The sequence below is a fragment of the Symphalangus syndactylus genome, chromosome 9 (genome assembly GCF_028878055.3).
Source record: "Symphalangus syndactylus isolate Jambi chromosome 9, NHGRI_mSymSyn1-v2.1_pri, whole genome shotgun sequence".
Lineage (NCBI taxonomy): Eukaryota > Metazoa > Chordata > Mammalia > Primates > Hylobatidae > Symphalangus > Symphalangus syndactylus.
In genome coordinates, this window is record NC_072431.2 from 126,455,376 (window position 1) to 126,476,100 (window position 20,725).

General features: G+C 39.6%; 1 protein-coding gene across 12 annotated transcripts in view; it reads left to right on the forward strand.

The window, feature by feature from the left end:
- The first annotated feature begins 838 nt into the window (after positions 1-838).
- Positions 839-20,725, forward strand: part of MPDZ (multiple PDZ domain crumbs cell polarity complex component) — a 183,235-nt gene continuing 163,348 nt past the window's right edge. For 10 of the 12 annotated variants that reach the window (XM_055294247.2, XM_055294252.2, XM_055294253.2 and 7 more), the window contains exon 1: positions 839-1,111. The gene's annotated coding sequence lies outside the window, so the exon portion shown is untranslated. Of the gene's footprint in view, positions 1,112-1,250; positions 1,443-3,368; positions 3,886-20,725 lie in introns of those variants that run through there. The other 2 variants (XM_063609864.1, XM_055294250.2) reach the window with 2 other exon arrangements.

The following is a 20,725-nucleotide window of genomic DNA, read 5'->3' on the forward strand; positions in this document are numbered from 1 at the left end:
TTTTTGCTTTTTTTTTTTTTTGAGTCTTGCTCTGTCGCCCAGGCTGGAGTGCAGTGGCGCGATCTCGGCTCACTGCAAGCTCCGCCTCCTGGGTTCACGCCATTCTCCTGCCTCAGCCTCTCCAAGTAGCTGGGACTACAGGCGCCCGCCAACACGCCCGGCTAATTTTTTGTATTTTTAGTAGAGACGGGGTTTCACCGTGGTCTCGATCTCCTGACCTTGTGATTCGCCCGCCTCGGCCTCCCAAAGTGCTGGGATTACAAGCGTGAGCCACCGCGCCCGGCCCTGTTTTTGCTTTTTAATTGGATCATCAGACTAAGAATGCATCCTGATGTGCGAAAAGTTGCTTAGAAAGTGAGAAGACTGCCCCCTCCCTTCTGATTAAAGCACTTCTCATCAGCATCCTACGCCATTCAGTAAGCTACCCATGCAGAAAGCATCCACAGGGCAGTGCACATAAGGAAAATCTGAGGCTATCAGTTTCCGCAGGTTGACAAAATCGGCAAATAAAAATACAAGACTGACATTAAATTTGAATTTCCGATAAACAACGAAGAACTTTTTAGTATAAGTACGTCCCAAATATTGCATGGGATATACTTGTACAAAAATTACTCCTTTTTTTAAATTTGAAATTCCCATTTAACAGGGCAGCCTATATTTTATCTGACCACCTCACAAGTCCACTACCCACACGCCAGGCCCAGTGGCCCAGGAGCGAGTTTAAAACCCCGCACCGGCCTGCTTGGCCGCGTCCCCTGATTGGCCAAGGCGCGCCCGCCGCCCCGCTGGTCGCAGGCGTCACGGCAGCCCCAGCAGGCTGGGCCCCGCCGCCGCCTCCGCGGCAGCCCCGGTCGGCGCAAGTGCGGCGCGCGCTGGGGGAGGGGGCGCGGCGGAGCGCGAGGCTGGCGTCGGGCCGCCGCGGGATTAAGTTTCTCAGTCACGCGTCAGTGTCTGTGCGTTTTGATCCCGAAGCTCCTCGCCGGGCCGTTACTTCAGAAGAGAAGACAGAGAGCGTGGGCGAGGCGAGGCATCCAGAGGCCCCGGCGACCCCTGCTCCCTAGTCCTCCGCCCCCTCGCGTCCCGGCCCTGGGCGGCCGCCGCGAGCCGGGTAAGCGGCGCTTGAGCCCCGGCCCGCAGGCCGAGGCGCGCCCCCGCGCCGTGCGCGCGCGCTGGCGGCGAAGGTGCGCGGGCGCCCGGGGCTCGGCGCGCGGGCTTGGGGGTTGGGGTGGGGGTGGCGGCGGGCGGTGGGGCCGTGCGCTTGCCCCACCCCGCGCGGCCCAGCGCTTCGCGGAAGCCGCTGCTCTGGCTTTTAAAAAGGATGGGGTCTAGAAGTTTCCTTCGCTACTCACAAGTCTCCACTCCCCCTAGCCCCGCGATGGATAATCCTAGATCTTTCAGCCACCCCCACCCCTTTCTTTTGCTCTCGCTGACTCTAAGAGGTTTAAAAGTTTTTCCTTTTCCTTGACCAGAGGGGCACAGTCTTGGTGTCGGGGGATGGGGGTGGGGTGTTAGCCTGGGGACCCGGAGCGCAGACCAGGCCTCCGGGGCGCGGGAGCCTGTTGCTCTCCGCTGCCGGGGCCGCGCCCGGACGCCCCATCCACCGTTACGCGGTCCCGGGCTGTGCGGGTTGCGGTAGAGAGTGGGCAGCAATGCTTCTGGTCTTGCTTTCTCGCTTTAGCCGCGGGGACCCCGAGGCGAGCCGCTAATTGGTACCGGTGCCCCGTCCCTCACCGCTGGAACCGGTGCCCTTTTAACCGCCGCTCCCGTTGGTGGGAGCATGTTGATCTTGTCTCTCCCTTAATCCCCTCACTCCGCGCGCTGATAGGCGCCTTTGTCTGCGATTTGGCAGCCCCAGGATGCCGGATGTTCTTAGGGAAGCGATGTTTGGGAGACGCTTTGTGTCTTGCGGAGTTGCGCGTTTGTTGGGTGGTGATGGTGTACATTTTTGCTTGCATTCTTTGCAGAGGCACAAAGGCTGGGCTGTATTTCCCTGCAGTCACATGGAAATCAAGGGGAGACTGCGGGGGAGGAGAAGTGGCCAGTCACCGGCGGGAGGTGGAGGCCGCTGCGCAGTCACTGGGGGCGAGTGGGGGTCCCCGGAGACCTCTACTCCGCGGTGCGGCTTTTGAGGTGCTCCGCTTGGGAAGACCCCGGCAATGGACACTGATTGCCTTTTTGCAGTGGGGGCTGCTGTTGGAGGCTAGTGTTTCCTAGGTATCATCAGATAAGAGGCCCATGACTTCACCAGCGTAGAAGGAAAGCTTCTCCATGTTCTTTGATGTCATAGAGACGGAATCTGATAAGTGACTAGACTGCCTCATCCTGCCTTGTAGATAGTTTGATGTAAACATCCCCTTCGAGTTTCCCTAGAAATTCCTGGTTTAGGTTACCCTTTATAGAATAAATATCTGAAAACTAATGAGGAGGAGGTGACGGTTTCGGGCTTGGGAGTTTTACATGTTGAATTTGGGTGTGAGTGATTACAATGAACATCTTGTAATGTTGGAACCATCTAAATTTGTATAATGTATGCCTTAGCACCTGATGGAATTTTGGCAAACAATGGTGTTTAAAAAACCTAGCAAAACTTGGCCAGGCGCAGTGGCTCACGCTTGTAATCCCAGCACTTTGGGAGACCGAGGTGGGTGGATCACTTGAGGTCAGGAATTCAAGACCAGCCTGGCCAGCATGGTGAAACCCTGTCTCTACTAAAAATACAAACTTTAATGGAGCGTGATGGCGCGCACCTGTAGTCTCAGAGACTAGGGAGGCTGGGGCAGGAGAATCGCTTGAACCCGGGAGGCAGCGGTTGCATTGAGCCAAGATCGCGCCACTGCACTCCAGCCTGGGTGACAGAGCGAGACTCTGACTCAATAAATAAATAAATAAATAAAAAATAAAAATAAAAGCCTAGCAAACTTGAAGTTCCTTGACTTGATCTTCTAATACAATACCAAGCTTTGGATGGATGCACCTGTACCCTTGTGTGCAACGTAGGCAAAACTAGTTTGGGGTACCCCTTGACTCTCCATTCTTCTTCCCCATCTCATTTGCCAAAACAAACTAATGAAGATTATTCTCAACATATTACTAATAGATTATGGTGTACCTTATTTCTTACATATGTTCCTTTTTTTTTTCCTTTGATCCTTTCTGTGTTTATTCTTTTCACTTACCTTCTCTAGCTCTAGTTTTCTTTGTCCGTTTACCACACTCGTTTTTATTGACTAGGCCTGATGGTTGTGGCTTGGGAAGGGAGGGATCTTTAGTCAGTTTTTAGTGTGCTTCAAAGTCCTACCACCTAGACATTGCTCTGGTTGGCCCTTAAAGACAGCTTTCCTTTTCAGATGCATTTAAATGTACCTAACTGTGAGGAATAGAGGCTGTTCTCAGAGTTTAGTATATTTCTACAAGTTGAAGCTATTCAGAGAGATTCTTGGAAATCCTTGATATGTAACTTTACATGGATTTAGGCCTAATTGGCCACTTTTAGTTTTTAACTGCTAGGGTGGAGAGATTTTGCTTGACAAATGATGAAGTAAATCCATTGTCTAGAATTGAGATTAAGGGATTTAAAAGCTGGAGAGGAACAATGAATTGCCTGGAAGGTAAATATCCTCAGTTAGAGGCAGATTATTTTCTCCAGATTACATCCCAGATCTGACATAGTCTTGTCTCTCACAGGTTGAGTTGCAGGTTGGCTACATTTTGTGTATTTGGAAACGTACAAAGTACTCTGAATTTCATGAAATATTTTGAGGCAAAGTTGGACCGGAATGTCCCCAAATATGGTAGAGCAAATAGCACAGCTGCCAGAGAAAGATCCTACACTTTAAAGAGAAGAAGCAGACAACTTCCTGGTGAATTTAGGACTGCTTGATGGTGCGTATGAGTGATGATGTATTTCCGAAACAGTTATATGTAGTTTTGAAAATAGATATTTGGCCTAAAGTAGGATTTCATTTGATATTGTTACATACATTGTCAACCCCATATTTATAACAATAAAGGTTTCATTTTTTCTTGTAAATTAGTGTCATGCATAGGAGAGCATTTATATAAGTACAGTTTGGAAATGATATTTAGCATGGTAAAATTGATGTATTGTGATTAAATAATTTTAGTGGGATTCCATGTGGGAGAATAAGACTAAGGAGGTAAATAACTACTTCTCGATAAAGGAAACCAGTGGTGAGGAATCCATTGCCTTCCTGTGATATGTTTCCAGAGAAGATCCGAGGTATTCATGTAGTAGGTAGTAATAGATGGATTAGGAAGAATGTTGTATTGGGTTAGGCATTGGGGAGAGTACAGAATAAATATGATTCTGCTCCAGAAGCGTAGGGTCTTAGTTGGAGAAATCTAATGGGAGAAATAACAGAAAGGTTTTACACATAAAAAATGTCACAGGGATTTTAGGAAAGTAGTTAAGTATAGGGATTAGTTGCTCTTATTGAGGTTAGTAAATAAGACGCAGAAAGGGCTTTGGTCTTGAGATGAGAGGGTGGAAATGAAAGTTTTTTTGATATGAAGTAGAGCTTAAGTCAGTGGTTTTGCCTTGAAAATGGACATGGTGTATGGAAGAGGCTGGGATGTGAGTGGACAGTGGGTACTGGAGAGCATATTCAATTTGTATATTTCTGGAGTGGAATAGAGGATTTGTGCCCAGGGGAAAAGTTTGGATAGGGAAGAGCAGTTAATGGAGAGCAATGAAGTATAGGCTGAATTTTATCTCTTGAAGTTTCCACTTTCCAATAACCCGTTTCACATTTCCTTCTGAGAGTTAACTTCTTCAGTGCAATCTGGGCTTTTTCTAACATGCACCCTAAATTGTTTGTAGCCATTACCTATATTACCCAGTTCCAAAGCCACATTTTTGGTGTTTGTTACAGCAGCACCCCATTTCCTGGTACCAAAATCTGTATTAGTTTGATAGGGCTGCCTTGACAAAGTACCACAGAGTGGGTGGCTGAAACCACAGGAATTTATTTCCTCACAGTTCTGGAGGCTGGAAGTCTAAAATCAAAGTGTTGGTGGGATTGGTTTCTACGGAGCCTCTCTCTTTGGCTTGTGGATGGCTGAGTTCTCCATGTTTCTTCACATGCCCTCCCTCTGTGTATGTCTATAGCCTAATTTCTTTTTATAAGGGAACCAGTCATATTGTGTTAAGAGCCCACCCCTAGTGACCTCATTTAACCTTTATCTCCAAATACAGTTATATTCTGAGGTACAGGGATTAGGATTTCCTGTGAATTTTTAGGAGACACAATGTATCCCATAATAAGGTTCTCAGAGAGACCTGGTCTGTAAACTAGTGAGACCCTGAGGCAATGAGCTCATATTTGAGGCTAGTGCATAGTCTGGGCATTACTGGGGTAATTTGATGTTTGGCAAGAAAGGGAAACTGCTATTTGAAGACAAAGGTATTTTATCTTTGGCCTGAGGCCAAATGAACATCTTTGGATGTTCATTGGGAAATTGTGCTTCTGTGGCCTTCCTTTTTGTGGACACAGCATTAATTTTCTTTTTAAGTGTTTTATAAAAGCATTTGTTTTCTTAAAATATTTCTTTTAATGGTTCTTAAAAATAGTAAAGCGCTAAATTTGGCAAAGCTGAAACGTGTTGTAAATATCTCAGTGGTTTTTGAGTCTGATTAAAACAACAGAATTTATTCTTTAAATTCTATTGATCTAAAAACTGTCTGTCTTATACATGTTTTGTGGGGTAATATATGGCATAATCTTTTTTCCTTCAGAAATGTTTCCCCCTTTTGGGAAAATATGATTAATAAAAGGGAATTTATGTTACATAAAATAAAAACTTTTTTTTTTTTTGTTTTTTTTGTTTTTTTAGGTGTTGCAATTGTATTTGTTGAGTTAATGAAACCATTAGAGCCATTCTTCCAGATCTGGCCAGCTAAGTTAAAAAAAAAAAAAAAAAAAAAAGGAGACAAACTCTTACTTTTTTTCTTCTGGCCTGTCTGCCTGTGGTGGTTAAATTTGTTTTGTTTAGGGAATTCTTATCTTTATCCACCTTTTAGTTTTATTTGTGTCTGCAAAAGCAACATTCATTGTTATTTTCTTGTAAACCACTCTGCCTCCACATCCAAGGTGCTATAAATAAGTGCATGACGGGAAAGTGAAAAATGAAGCATTTATTCAAAAAGAAGAAAAAAGAAACAGTAACATCAACTACCAAAAAAAAATTAAGAAAAAACTTAATGTTGTTGCTTATGTTTTAAAATTATTTTGATAATAAAATACATAAGGTAATTATTTATTTTAGTAAATAGCACATTTAAAAAGGTATGGAAGATACAAGTGAAAAGAAGACGGAAAACTTGCCTGTAATTAGATCACCCAGATACCACTCCCACAAGAAAATCCCCATGACACATATTTTGAAAATGAAGATACTTAAGTTATTTTGATATAACAAATGAATAGATAGAGCTGTTGATCAATAGATTTCACCAGTTGCTGTCTTTCTCAGTGAGCATAATCTGATCTGAGATTATTAAATGTTATATAATTTGAGTTGATACTAATAGCATTTGTTTGAACTGATGTCTCAGGTCTTTTGGAGAGGTATGATACAGTTCACTACCACATGGCATGTAGGACACCAGTGGAGAATGTATCTTTAAAAATTTTGATTTCTGCTTAAAATTAAGTGTTAATAGTCAATAATGTTTATACTGATTATATGTTGAAATAATAATTTCAAGAAAGTGGGTTAAATAAAATATATTACTAAAATTAATTTCACCTACTTCTGCTTTTTTCTTTACTGTGGCTACAGACAACTTAAAATTACATATGTGGCTCTCATGATATTTCCATTGGCCAGAGCTGATCTAGAATGATGCAGATCATCCCCTCTCCAACTCTTGGTGTGTTTGATAATCTGAATTGTAACATATACAAAATGGCAATTATTTGAGTAATTTCAGCACCAAATTACTCCTTTGTTATCCAATTCACTATATTGTTAATTTCACAATAACTTTATATTATGTACTCAGGTGGCCCCATAGGATACCTTGCTTCAGGGAACTGTCATAGAAAATGGTCATGAGAAGCTATCCTTCTGTGTTCATAAGATATCACTAACCTAACAAAACCGTGATGATAGAGTCATAAAGATTAATGATTATTCTACAATTTAAAAACTCCTCTCTGATATATTTAAGATATATCCAGTTTCTCTTATACCTTGCTAGGCCCCTGTTTTAGTTCATTTCGGGTGCTATAACAAAATATCAAACACTGGGTCCCTTATAAACAAAAATTTATTTCTCGTAGTTCTGGAGGCTGGGAAGTACCAGATCAAGGCACTGGCAGATTCTGTGAATGATGAGGGCCTCATAGATGATGCCATCTTGCTGTGTCTTCATGTGGTGTGGAAGGGGCAAGGCTGCTGTCTGATACCTATTTTATAAGGGCACTAATCCCATTCATTAGAACTCTGCGCTTGTGATCTAATTGCCTCCCAAAGGCCCCACCCCCTAATACCATTACTTTGGGGGTTAGGATGTCAACATATGAATTTAGGGGGAACATAAACATTCAGACCGTAGCAGCCCTCTTAATAGGTCTTGCTTTGTCTAAGGCATTACTAGGTAAATTTCTTAAAGCTTATGTATTTCCTCCTCTGCTTCTCACTCCCAAGTCTCCCAGGGTATTGCATTTTAATAAGTCAGGCCTGAATCCACTTCTGGACAGCATTCATTTTCTTTTGTTTTTCTTTTTTCTTCTTCTTCTTTTTTTTTTTTTTTTTTAGTAGAAACAGAGTTTCACCATGTTAGCCTGGCTGGTCTTGAACTCCTGACCTCAGGTCAGGTGATCTCCCCGCCTCAGCCTCCAAAAGTGTTGGGATTACAGGCGTGAGCCTCCACGCCCGGCCTCATTTTCGAATTTGGGATTATAGGGGACTCATCGATATGACTCAGTGGAGTGTTGTCTGACCCTTCCAACCCTTTCCCATCACATTCACAGTTTTCCGGGCTAGGAAATACAGTTATCCTATGCTGTTTTACAAAACTATAGCATTGGAATGGCTCTTCATTCTGATATAATCTATTGAATATATATCGGGTTAGACTAAGTCACAAAGTATTTTTAGCTCTGTTTTGTGGCTGAGGTAGGAAAACGAGAAGAAATAGCCCTGGGGCCTGGGTTATTGCTCCCTGGCTAGCTTCATTAAGATGTTCAGTGAACATCTGTTGGATGCTAAAGTCAAGCTATTCAGCCCCTATCCTTTTCTCAAGAAGGTGGGAGGGAGTGTTTATCTGTTTTATTGTGGTGTAAGTTATAACTGTTTAACTGTTTTATTGTGGTATAAGTTATAATTGACAATAAACTACACATATTGAGAGTGTGCAATTTGTTGAATTTTGGCTGTTTTGAAGCTATCCCCCACCATCAAGATAGTGAACATATCCATCACCCCTGAAAGTTTCCTCATGCACCTTGGTAATCCTTTCCTCTACCCACCCCTCCCATCTCCAAGTAAAGTACTCATTTGCTTTATGTCGCTATAGATTAGTTTGCATTCTCTAGTGCTTTACATAAATGGAATCATACATTATATTCTCTTTTGTCTGACTTTTTTCACTGTGTAATTATTTTGGGATGCATCCATGTTGCCTGTATTCATAGTTTAGTACTGCTCATTGCTGAGTAGTAGTCATTGCATGCATATACCATTAAAGAGTTTTTAAGTCATTTAGAGCTCTCCTGCACTTTGTCCATTGTCTTATGGTGCATATTCATTCTTGCTTTTGTGAGGGAGGAAAATCTTTACTCTTTGAGGTTCTATAAGTAAGGCCTGTGAATTAAAAGTAACAACACAGATTAACATTAATTGATGTTTTTAATTTCATATGCATGGGGGCTACACAGAAAAGAAGAGACCCAAAGAAGAGGATAAATTTGGGGTTTTTGCATCATTTTCATGATAAAAGTTGTTCTCACTGGTAAGGGAGAGATGATCATCTTTACAAACAGACATTTCTGTCGCATTTACAAAGGGAATTTTGTGTTCTACTTTTACGCAGAAAGGGCCAGGGGAGAGAGTGCTCCTGTCTTCCATTTCCTATTTGCCTTCAGTTCAAAATAATCTTGATGCCAAAGTAGCATTTTTGGAGTGGCATATTCTGATCCCCTTTGGATTCAACTGTGTGCGTCCGACTTTTGTATTTGACAGTGTTTCTTAGTCTTAAATTCATGCCCCATTTTGATAAACATAACATAGAAAATTTAAATGCCCTTATTTAAATGTTGGAGCTTCAAAATATGTAAGTCAATAGTTTAAAAAATACTACTGGTAATTGTAAAAAAGATTTAAAAATATTTAATTTTGGGCCGGGTGCGGTGGCTCACGCTTGTAATCCCAGCACTTTGGGAGGCCGAAGCGGACGAATCACGAGGTCAGGAGATCGAGACCAGCCTGGCTAACACGGTGAAACCCCGTCTCTACTAAAAGTACAAAAATTAGCCGGGCGTGGTGGCGGGCGCCTGTAGTCCCAGCTACTCGGAGAGGCTGAGGCAGGAGAATGGCGTGAGCCCGGGAGGCGGAGCTTGCAGTGAGCCGAGATCGCGCCACTGCACTCCAGCCTGGGTGACAGAGCGAGACTCCGTTTCAAAAAAAAAAAAAAAAATTAATTTTGAAAGATACGAGATGATTAAGTAAAATGTCAGGAGATTGTTGAGGCTTTCCATAAACTTTTGTATCCTACCGTATGAAGAGTTTAAGCACAGCACAGTAGTTTCAGTATTGAACCCAATGCTTTATTTTGACTGTTTGCTAAATATTCCTCACCCACTTGCATATTTTCTGTAATTCTTATCATGTTTGATAGATTTATCTGTCACTCTTGTGACAAATTTATATGACAGTCATATAGTGAATTGGATAACAAAGGAGTAATTTGGTGCTGAAATTATTCAAATAATTGCCATTCTGTATATGTTACAATTCAGATCATCAAACACACCAAGAGTTGGAGAGGGGAAGATCTGCATCATTCTAGATCAGCTCTGGCCAATGGAAATATCATGTGAGCCACATATGTAATTTTAAGTTGTCTGTAGCCACAGTAAAGAAAAAAGCAGAAGTAGGTGAAATTAATTTTAATAATGTATTTTATTTAACCCATTTTCTTCAAATTATTCTTTCAATATATAATCAGTGTAAACATTACTGAGATATTTTACTTTCTTAAAAAAAAAAAGCTCTCCAAAATATGCTGTGTCTTTTACTCTTACATCATATTGCCTTTAGAACTAGCCAAGGTGTAAGTGCCCAGTAGTGTGTTTCAGTGTGGCTCCTGGCTACTGTATTGGTCAACACAGCTTTAGCTCATGCAGCTAAGCTATAAGGTCAGATGAAATCAAGAAACAAGATGTCTTCATTCTGTTATGAAAACCTGTTATGTTGGCTGGAACCACTCAGCCTTTTTTGGGTCATTTGTAATGTTTATATATTGTCTGTACCTTTTGATCACTTAATTGAAGTGACAAAATAAATAAAACAACATTTAAAGCAGATGTCCTCTCTGGATTATTACGAGAGTAAAAGTTGGTTTATGCTCTTAATATTAACATTTAGTCCTTTGAGTGCCAGAGTAAAAAGCGGTTAATGGAGGCAGTTAAATAGTAAGTGAGTTAATTAAGAAGCAAATAGTCAGGTTCATTGAAAGAATAAGCCCTTTTAAAATGCTTTCACAGAGAAAATACCACTTGTCAACATAACCCCAATGAATTCTATAGAATTACATATGGTAACTAAATAGTGTAGCTTGTTACATTATCTGTGAATTAGTAATTAGGAGATCGAATTGCTGCATGCTTATTTATCTTATATGGCTAAGGTACGTGTTCAGGTAGGTTCATAATAATTTGGATTTCTTTATGCAATTTTCCCTTATCTGAACTACCTGGAATCTTGCCAGCAAGATGTAAATTGTCATTTCTTGCTGAATTTTCTCAGTATATTCTCAACAGTGTAGACTACCAATGACCGACAAGCTTATCAGCAGATTTAGGCAGTAACATCTCTTTGCCGGCAGAGGACTACAGGGTTTTCTCTAGGAATTCTTTGGTACAGATTATGAAAAATACTTCTTTTATTGTGAACAAATTTTTTTTCTTGTGTGTATGCATGTTCTATTAACAGAAGCACCAAAGGTACATTTGTTTTGGTTTAGTATGGAGCTGAATAAGAAAGGATCATGGCAAATTTTATTTTTTTAGATAATATGCTCGTCTCTATATGTACACTATTTCATCTTGGAGCTTGCAGGAATGTTATCGATTCCACTAGGATTTTTAATTTATCTCACAGCCATTATTTCTGGTGCTGGGGATATAGCCCTGAGAGAAAAAGGAAACAACAGCAACACAAAACTTCCTACCTTCATGAAATTAAAATTCAATTATTTCCTGTTTTCTAGAGGCATTTCAAACTCAGTATGTCCAAAAGGAATATAACCATATTTCTCTTTCCTCTAAAACCATATATTTATCTTCCTGCTGTTCTTTCAGCTAAATGATGTCCTGAGAGTTCTAGTTTCCCAGATTAAAATCATTGGGAGAGTCGACCTCTGTTTCTCTCTCTCATTCACCCCTCCTGGCCATAATAGTCACCAAGTGGTCACTGAGTCCTTTTGATTGCCTCTAATGAATGAGTCTGTATCTTTTCTTTTTTATCTTGCCATTGCCTTCATCTAGGCTCTCATCTTTTTCAATGAGGTTTTTTTTTTAACAACATCTGGTTGTATTATCATTAGTTCTTTTCCCTCTTTGGTGAAATATTTACACTATTATCAATTGTTTTATCAGAAAATAAATTTTAGTAATCCCTGTACCCTCCAAACTCCCTCCCCAGTGTCCCTGCATGGTCCAGCATGCCTGCGGGGCAAAGCTCCAATGAGGCCATGGAAACATTACCTTCCTAGCTCCTGTCATTCTGGACCCAAGTACTGCAGCCTCACTGTCATCAAATTATCTGGGTTCTGTATGGTTTTGTTGCCTTAGCAGATGTCCTTCCCTTAGTAAGAAATGCCTTTCCCTTTACTGCTCTCCTCCACACTCTCCTAATCGGCTCATACTTCAATATGATTCATGTGTCATATCTCTTACAAATTCTTTCTGTCTCATGTTGGCAGTATTGGATTCCTCTGTACTCAGAACTTTACCTATCATATTGCCCTGTAATTACCATTTTCCACCAAATTGGGAGCTCAGAAGTTAGATACTTATCCTCATTCTTCTTTTGTCATATGCTTCAGTGACAGAGGTGGATAAAGACTTGGGGTCCTGAAGTATATGGAATTTGGGGTGGTTCTCTTAAAAATAATAGAAAATTATAAATACAAAATTAGATATAAAAATTTATTTGAATGAAAATTGAAGGATCCTATGCAAGTACCTTCATGCTAAATCTTTCTATACACACGGCTAGGAATATGTAAGTGCTCACTTAATATTTGATGAATTGGTGTGGTTTTTTGGGATGTATTATAAGTACCATCTGTATATCTAGATCTCTCTCTCTGTGTATATATATATATATAATTTTTGCTGTTCATTTTTTAAAATTAGGAAACGTGATTAATTATGCATTCTGATGTTAATACTGTTGCTAATAATACATGTCTAATGCTTCCATACTTCTTCCCATTTCTAAACACCTCTGAATACCTTATCTTACAGGATTTTGACAACTGAGTCACAAGGGAAGTGACTCAGACTTAATGACTTTGTGTTTTGCTACTTTGTGCATGAAGGAAAAGGGAGCTGAAGTTCTTCCTTTGAGATCATATTTCACTTTGGTGGGAGAAATGACAGTTCTTCCTGTGTGTCTGTAACCTCAGTCAACACCACTTTGCTCTATATTCTGTTAGCCTGGTGAATGCTAAGGAATTTTCTGAGAGTTTTCCAAATCATCTCAATGCCATTCCATCTTTCCATCCCTTCTCCCTTTGAGTTTCCTCAATTATTTCTTCTTCCTTTCCTCCCGTTATTTGTGTCTTGCCATACATCAAATACATTCTTCTCCATGTCTTTTCTCAGATAAATTGATACTTTTAAGTGTCGTTACCTTGAATAAGCTGAATTTTGTAGTTTGCAATTTTCAAATTCATTTCTACCTCTTTGAAGTACTGTGGGATGTGTTTTGGGATCCTCAATTGTGTAAAAACTACACATAATTTTCAGCAATGGAAACGAAGATATCATAAAGCTGTGTACTTTACAGCATAGGTAAGACAGCTGTATTACTTAAAAGCTTCATGAAGGAGAAAACACTATCTTTCTGAACCTCAGTTTTCTTATCTGAAAATGAGGGTATAAAGTATGGAGCTCTTGGTAGGATTAAAGGAAATGCATATTTGTAAAGGACATAGGTTTTGTTTAAGAAAACAGGGATATATGGAAGCTATTATAAACAAATGGTTTCATTTCAAACAGTAAAACTGATGTCAATTTCATTACCTAAAAAATTTACTTATGCAGCCTATTTTATTTTCTGGGAAAGTCATTATTATAACATGAAATAGCAATCAATTCTTAAATGCAATTTTATTATTAGTTGTTATTGAATAGCATTTTTAAAAAGAAACCCAAATAACAGATTGTTGCCTTAAATTGTGTATTGCAACCAAATCTACATTTTAGACATTCCAGTGATGAATATATATTTGGAAAGTTTTGCCTTTTGGAGTATTTGGTGGTAGGTATGTTCCTGAGGAATAAAGTTGCCTTTTTACATCAGCGAAATGATATGGAAAGTTAGTTACTTAGGGACTGTAGTCAGGGTAGACATCCCTCTGATTAAGGCTTTTAAGCCTTTGTCCTTCTTAATTCCTTCCTCCTCCTTCTCTTTCTCTGCCCCCAAATCCTCAAGTAGCTGAATGAGATTACTTTTGCATGAAACTATTCAGATAATTATTGACATTTCATTATATAGACTTTTCAGTACCCCACATAATAATGGCTGAAGAAACATGATTGCTTAATAAAAGGCCTGAGTTAGGGAACCTTGGAAAAGTTATAGTATTTTCTTTGACTCTCTACTGAATCTGTAAAATGTGGTCTTAACAAGTTACGTGTTTGGAAAGAGTAAAAGCTAACAAAATATTCTTACATCTTCAAATAATTAAGATTGATAATTAAAAAAAAAAGTGTTGATTTCTTCTGTCTGCTGAATTTAAGAGTTCTGAGTTGCTAAATACTCCACAAAAAGTATTGCAAAGAATGGGCCGAGAGAGAATGTGATTGTTCACAAGCCCTTCGCAGTACATGTATCTGTGGTACTTCTCTGTGCAGAGTTGGAAGTAAACCAGCAGGAATCAAACCACTAGTCACCACAAGCTCAGTACAGGAGAGAAAAACAGCCACATTAAATATTATTCCAAAATGCTGTGTTCTTCCCAGAGGACTTCCGATGAGAAATTTGAGCCTGCCCTTTCCTGAGTAAAGTTTGTAAACTTTGTTCCTGTCTACATTCAGCAAAGGGAAATCATGAAAGCCACTGACTGAATTTAGGAGGCGCTGATGGCTGGGGAAGGATAGAAATATCTAATTATGTATAGCACTTATACCTCAGTGATACCTAAGGAGTTTATACAATATACAACACTCTTCATAATTTTTGTAGAAAAGATTCCAGGATGGGAGAAGCCGTTTGGAACAGAAATAGAGAAACTGTGGAAGTAGAGTTATTTTAAGAGTTGGGAAAGTCCTAGAAAATGAACGTGGGAGAATAGTATAAACCTGAAGTTGCATGGGGAGATATGGTGGGGCAGCATAGTTGTAATACTGTGGTCTTCTCTCCTACCTCCTTGTTCCACAGTTTTCGTTGTATTGGAAATATTGTCTCCATCCTTTAACACTTTCCCCTGAGGAGCCACTCAGTCACAACTGACAAGCCACCTATTGTTCTGCCCCAGTGTCATGGAGATCTCACAAACTCAATGAAAATCCTGTCCCTGAGAGGGCAGCTGAGAAATGACAGACATGTTTTGTTGTACTATCACCTCCGACAGCAGTTGATAGGTTCTAACAGAGTCCAGCTGCCAACTATATTTCTGGATCCCATGGGTAAGCTTTTGAGTACCAAATGCTTTCTTTTCTTTTTTTCTTTTTGAGATGGAGTTTCACTCTTGTTGCCCGGGCTGGAGTGCAATGGTGCAATCTCGGCTCACCGCAACCTCTGCCTTCTAGGTTCAAGTGATTCTCCTGCCTCAGCCTCCCCAGTAGCTGGGATTACAGGCATGCGCCACCATGCCTGGCTAATTTTGTATTTTTATTAGAGACTAGGTTTCTCCATATTGGTCAGGCTTTTCTTGAACTCCCGACCTCAGGTGATCTGCCCACCTCAGCGTCCCAAAGTGCTGGGATGACAGGCGAGAGCCCAAATGCTTATAAGCACCAGGACACAGTCGACCTGGGCTCATTGAATTGCCTCATTCCAGGCAGACAAAGGGCAGGAGGTAAGAGCCTGAAGTAATTCCCCTGGAGAATTTGTTGCCAGTGTTGGAATGGCACTGAAGAATTCTGTGGCACAAAGTTAAGTCTTCTGCATGTTTTAGGTTTCCCCCAAGAAAATAATGTGGCTACAGTGAGTGCTTTATGGGCAGCTAGCTGCCTCTGGAGTTCGGCATTGACACATTGTTGTGTTCACCTGCAAGGGCAGCTCTTGGAAGAATCCCCCTGCCTGGTTCTATGCAAGAAATATGCCTGGCATGTTGTGTCTTGGCCCTTAACACTGAAAATGTGGTACAAATAGGGGCAATCTGCCCAACAACCTAAATTCCTTTGAGTTTAACTAAGGAGTGAGAGAACAGAAGAGGCCAAATCTTAATTCTCAGAAGAACTTAAATCTTTCCCCTCAGTCACCATGTTTGGAGTGAGTTAACAGTTTCAGGGAAGGGCCCCCTGTCCAATAGAGATACATTAAGAGAACATTATGAATGAAAAGTGGCCCCCTGTCCAATAGAGATACATTAAGAGAACATTATGAATGAAAAGTATGTAAAAAGCATGTTCAGAGAGAAGGTGTTAGAATCCATAGTTCTCTAATGTGTATTTTGGATTCTTTTTTTTTTTTTTTTTAAATTATGGGTGAGGGTTAATGGGGAAGAAAATAAATATAATGCAATGGGCTATAAACAGAATTGATTGGTCTAAATATTTTTAGAAAAGGAAAGTCAGCCTTTCAGAGGGTCGGTTGAGTTAGTGCAGCAGTCCAGGGTTCTGATCCCAGACACACCACTGATTTGTTGTGTAATCAAACCTCAGTGAGCTTTAGCTTCTCTGTGACCTGTATGTTTTTTTGACGCTCCTTTCAACTTTAAAATTAACTTTATAGTTGAGCGTAAGCAGTGAATAAGGGTATTTAACTCAAAGTATCATAAAATATAAATATATAATTCTGGAAGTGGATATGAATCTGCTAATATTCTTTATAAAAGTTGTGTATCTATGCGTTTTAGAGAATCTGCAGGTAAAGTAAGAACATATATACTGTTTGAAAGAGCATTTTGCCTCAGACCAACAATCTTAAATAAAAATAACTTTCAAAAGCCAAAGCAAATGTAATGAACATGTTTTTTGGTATAAATACATTTGTTATATAAGAATACTTGTAAGTAATAAAATACTTCAATTTCTGTATTATATATATTTTCATTTTCAGTAGGCTTCACTCCCTCCATTAGAAAATTAATAGGAAAAGGTATGATACTATACTATTTTCACCAAACTTTCTTAAAGTATGTGGATTCTTGGTCAATGTAGTGATTTTGATCTGTGTATGTTTATATAATTGTGGATTAACATGCCTCTTTTCCATAATTTAGTATTAGCTTATACATATTGTGTGACTAACTGTTCATTATATTGTCATTTGAATATTCATGGAAGAGAAATAAGTTTTATTTAAACTGAAACAGGTTTATATTTATACTGTCTTGGGACCCCCCATAATTCACAAAGGTGGGGTTTTTGAACGTATGTTCAAAAGTAGAACGGCAGTAGTTGTTCATCACTTCCTGCCCTCCTGCTCTCTGATGAGAAGTTGACTAATCCAGGGCCAATGGGTATCTGCTTCTAGGCCTGTATCTCAAACAGCTTGGTAAAATTAGAAGCAGAGTAGCATCAGAAAATGAGAATAAAGCTTTGTTTTTAATAGCAAAGCTGAAAATGATTATTTACGAGATACTATATTTTAAATAAATGTTTTCATAATATTTCCTTTAGTTTTGCTGGAATTAAGTAGTCTAGCTAAATAAATTATTGTTCTGGGAGAATTTACCAATGGTAACATTATTTTTTCCCAGATAACTTAGTATTACAGTTTTAGGCGAAATCTTTTTTTTTTTTTTTTGTCAAGGATAAGGAGGATTTGAAAAATATTGTGCTAATCATCTCTAGTCCTAGCCTCTAAAACTAGATATTGTTAACATTTTCACATATCAGCTGCCTTATTTTTGTAATAGTTACTATGAAAAATTTCAAATGTACATAAATGCAGTGAATCCTCATATATCCATCATTCTGTTTTAACAACTACTAGTTCATGGTCAGTCTTGTTTCTTCCCTTGTCTCAGACATTTCCGTTGTCCCTTCCCTGGAAGTTTTTGAAGCAAATTGTGGACATTATATTTTTTTATGCATAAATATTTCAACCCAGCTGCTTTTTACATGCATAATTTAAAACCATTATAAAAATACAGTTTCCTTAAACAAAAAAAAAACAGAGAAAGCTAAATTCCCCCATTGAGTCCCCCCATATGAGGCTACTACTTCCATCTGTCCACTCCTAACTGCTGTCATTTTAGAATGTGTCCTTTTAATCCATTGTTGAATGTGATGAAAGTATGTATATACATATTTTTATGTGGCCCATATACTATTTTTTATATTTTAAAAATATAAATAAACTACTTATTCTGTAAATCTCCATTTCATTATTGAGATTTGGACTCTCAGTCTGTTCTTTAAAAAATGAGTCTAACCCACTTCTGTTTATTGTGAATATGGATATCTGGATTTATTTCATTGCCCTTGTTTTGTGTTTTTTGTTTACTATGGTTTCTCCTTTTTCCTTTTTTTCCCATTCCTAACCTCTTTTAGATTGCTCGAGTATTTTTTGTTCATCTTTTTTTCATCTTGGTGTATATATTATATAGACTCTATTTCTGTTTTTTTAGTGATACCTTAAAGTTTTAACATGTATATTTGGCTGAATTTTTCTAGTAGAGTTTGAAGAAAGAACATTTCTATCCTCCTATGAAGAGAACTCTTTTTAATTATATTATTTTTTTTTTGAGACAGGGTCTTTCTCTGTCTGCCCAGACTGGAGTGCAGTGGTGCGATTACATGTCACTGCGGCCTCTACCACCCGAGCCCAGGTGATCCTCCCACTTTAGCCTCCTGAATAGCAGGGACTGCAGATGTGTACCACCACTCCTTGCTAATTTTTTTTTTTTATTTTCTGTAGAGATGGGGTTTTGTTATGTTGCCCAGGCTGGTCTCAAACTACTGGGCTCAAGCGTTCCACCAGTCTTGCCCTCCCAAAGTGCTGGGATTACAGGCATCAGCCACCATGGCTGGCCTGAATGGAGATTTTTGGTCAGAAATATTTTTACTATTTATAAATATTGTTCAGAGCTACTAAGATTTCATTTATATAATGAAAATTTGTCAGAGCTCACATTCCTTTTTTTTTTTTAATTTTTAATTTTCATTTTCTAGGGACAGGGTCTTCTTCTGTTGCCCAGGCTGGAGTTCAGTGGCATGATGATAGCTCACTAGAGCCTCAATCTCCTGGGCTCAAATAATCTTCTCACCTTCGCCTCCCAAGTAGCTGGGACTACATGTATGTGCCTCCACGCCTGGCTAATTTTAAGAATTTTTTTTTTTTTTTTTTTTGTAGAGGCAGGTATCACTTTGTTGGCCAGGCTGGTCTGGAGCTCCTGGCTAAAAGTGATCCTGTCACCTTGGCTTCTCAAAATGCTGGGCTTACAGGTATGAGCCACCATACTCTGTCCACTACCTTTGTTTTAACAGTGGATTTATGTTTTATTTGGTGGCAGCTTATGGCTTTTCTCAGGCTCTGAGCAAAACAGAACTTTATAGTGTTATTATTCAGCCATCAAGTGTAGGAGCTTCCCTGCCCTTTGTTTTTCTGATGTAACTATCTCTCCTGTAGGATTATTATTTAGTGGGCCTACTAAAATTGTCTTTGCTAGTTAACTCCCTCAAATCTTTATTAGAAGTACAGTGTACAAATGAAGTAAAGGAAGAAGGGTATTTCATAAGCAAGGGTACTTGAGAGGGTTTTTTTTTTTAATGTGATGATATGGTACCATACCAAAGCAGACTGCATTTGAATGAATATGTGTGTTTAAATGGAGCAAACAGAGCTTCATACAACATACCTCTGGCAAAATGGAGTTCACTGTAAAAATGGAGATCAGTGATTGTGCATCTGTAGGACCAGTTACTCTATTTTCCTCTTATTGGCTGTGTCGCATCTCCCAAGGAATGCCTGCCTCTCTTAATGTCAGCTGTATTCTGTCTCTATCAACTGACTTGTTTTTGCTGTCTCATAACTCTGGCTTGTGTGTACCCCATTTTAGCTTCTTCATCCCTTACTCAGCCACCTTCTATTTTCTCAACTCTTGTTCTACCATTAATTGACTTATTCTCTCAATATTTCTTAAGTTCTTAAGCGACACTGTAGTCCATTCATGCTTTTCATGTCAGCACTTAGATTGGCTTCCCTTGAATTGAGGAGCCCAGCCCCGGTTCCCTTGGTTATGGTTGGAAGACAGGGGCGAAGCATAGTACATGATAGCATTGTCCTTGGAGGAGGGCCTGTGGAATGGTTGAATTCTGTATTAGTCAGCTTGGACTGCCATAACAAATTATTTAGAAAGGTGTAAGCCACAGAAATTTATTTTCATGGTGTTGGAGGTTGAAAGGTCTAAGATCAAGGTCTGGTAGGATTCAGCTTCTGATGAGGGTTTTGTCTGTGGCTTACAGGTGGCTACCTTCTTGTGTCCTCATGTGGCCTTTCCTCAGTGCTTGCATGTAGACAGTGAGACAGGTTTACCTCTCTTCCTCTTTCTAGAAGACCACCAATTCTATTGGATCAGAACTCCACTCTTATATCCTCATTTAACGTTAACTGTTGCCTAAAAGACTTGTTTCCAAAATCAGTCACATTGGAGTTAGGGCTTCAACATTGGAATTTTGGGCAGCACAGTTCATTCCATAGCAACATCGTAAGGTACTGTACTCAGCTATTCAAACTCTATTAGGGCAGACTTTTCTAGAATAGTCACAACACTGACATGTTCCTTGTAGTATTACCATCCAACAATAACCAAAGCAGGAAAGGTGGGATTTATCCTAAACCCATCTTCCTTACCTCCATATTACCATGTCACAGTACTTACATCTCTTAACTAATCTTAATCTAGCTCCCATTTTCCTTTATTTTCCTTTTCTTCTCTAGTTTTGAAAATGCCTCTTATCTGGCTTCTTTATCCCTAGCTTCTCTTGATTTTTGTATGTCCTCTATACCATTGCCAGAATGAACTTTCTAAAGATCACTTTGCCAAAATAAACTTCTAATTAAATCTAAACTTTTTAATGGCTGGTGCAGTGGCCACACCTATAATCCCAGCTCTTTGGGAGGCCTAGGTGGG